The following is a 1,995-nucleotide window of genomic DNA, read 5'->3' as shown; positions in this document are numbered from 1 at the left end:
TATCGCTAATGGAATCCAGTGCTTTTCTTTGTTTGACAATTCTTGCTATATATATTTTTTTTCAGTGCACTGTTCACCCCATACACACAGTTCAAGAAGAGCGTGTATTCACCGACAATTTAATCTATTAGAATATATACACTATTCAAGAGAATTAAGTTTTTAACTTTGTTGCAACATTTTAAAGAGGACTTTCTATTTCAAATGTTCTGTTTCAACATGATAATGTCAAAGAAAGTATAGAAATGAACGGGGACTGGTGTGGACTTGTACAGGCCAGTCAAGTTCTTCCATGTCATCTTTTTGTATGCGTAGTATTACGATTTATTTTCACTGGAATTACTGTAATACCCAAACCTGTTAGTTAGAAAGGGGTGTCCACATACTTTTACCATATAGTGTATTAAAACTGGGTAAAAAGCACCATTTGTGGTTTATCAGATGGCAACACTGTGAGAATGGTCAACGAAACTTTAAATACAGTAGCCTACCGGTCAAAAGTTTGAAAACATTACTATTTAGGTACAAGTCTCTTGTGCTCATCAAACCTGCATTTATTTGATTAAAAATACACACACACACACAAATTTGAAATTAATGGTTTTCTATTAAAATATACTTTAAAATATAATTTATTTTTGTCATGTAAAGATGAATTTTCAGGATCACTGCCCCAGTCTTCAGTGTCACGTGATCCTTCAGAAATCATACTAACATGCTGATTTATTATCAATGTTGGAAGCAGTTGTGCTGCTTAATGTTTTTTTTAATAACCTGTGATACTTTTTTTCAGGATTATTTGATTAAATAGTTTTTAAAAAAGAACATTTATTTTAAATAGAATAAATATTATTGTAACAAACAATATACACTAACGTTCAAAAGTCTTAGTAATTTCTTTCTTTGATTTTTTTTTAAAACTTTTATTCAGCAAGCATTTGTTAAATTATATATATTTTTAAAAGTGATAGTAAAGATTTATATTGTTAGAAACAATTTATATTTTGAATAAATGCTGTTCTTTTGAACTTTTTATTCATCAATGAATCCTGAAAAAAGTATCACAGGTTCCAGAAAATATTAAGCAGCACAACTGTTTCCAACATTGATGATACTGAGCATCAAATCATCATATTAGAATGATTTCTGAAGGATCATGTGACACTGAAGACTGGAGTAATGATGCTGAAAATTCAGCTTTGCATCACAGAAATAAATTATATTTTAAAGCATATTAATATAGAAAACCATTTTTTTAAATTGTAATATTTCACAATATTACTATTTTTTCTGTATTTTTAATCAAATAAATCTGTCACAGTGTCTGGGTTGTGTTCCCTGGGTCACCACTAGATGTCCTCCTTCCCCACGGTGTATGTCACATTTGAACTACATTCCCCACGATCCTTGTCTCTTCATTGCACTCAGCTGTCCCTTGTCACTCATTATTACACTCAGCCTATTCCCCATTAGTATTGTCATTTATTGTCAAGTTGTTATCCAGGGCCAAGTCTTTTCTATCGTCGAATGAGCTTGAAAGAGTACTAAATGCCTTCGTGCTATCCCGCCTTGATTATTGCAATTCCTTATATGTGGGATTGCCGCAGTTTTCTATTACTAGACTGCAAATGGTCCAAAACGCTGCTGCCAGATTTTTAACCGGGCTCCGCAAACGTGAACACATCACGCCAATTTTACGGTCACTAAACTGGCTGCCGGTGCGTTATAGGGTCGATTTTAAAATATTGCTGTTTGTTTTTAAAACCTTAAATGGTATCGCCCCTTCATATTTATCTGAACTTTTGACAGCAAACGTGTCTGTTAGGTGTTTACGTTCCTCCAGCAGTCGAAATCTGTCCCAGCCTCACTCTCGATTGAAGTCGCGAGGTGATCGTGCTTTTGCTGTTGTGGGTCCTAGGCTGTGGAATACCCTCCCAATTTCCCTGAGAACACTGACCTCCTTACTTGAGTTTAAACACAAACTAAAGTTATATT

Source organism: Abramis brama, assembly GCF_963993115.1.
Source record: "Abramis brama genome assembly, chromosome: 5".
Classification (NCBI taxonomy): domain Eukaryota; kingdom Metazoa; phylum Chordata; class Actinopteri; order Cypriniformes; family Leuciscidae; genus Abramis; species Abramis brama.
The sequence above is the reverse complement of the archived record's forward strand: the minus strand, read 5'-3'. Positions refer to the sequence as shown.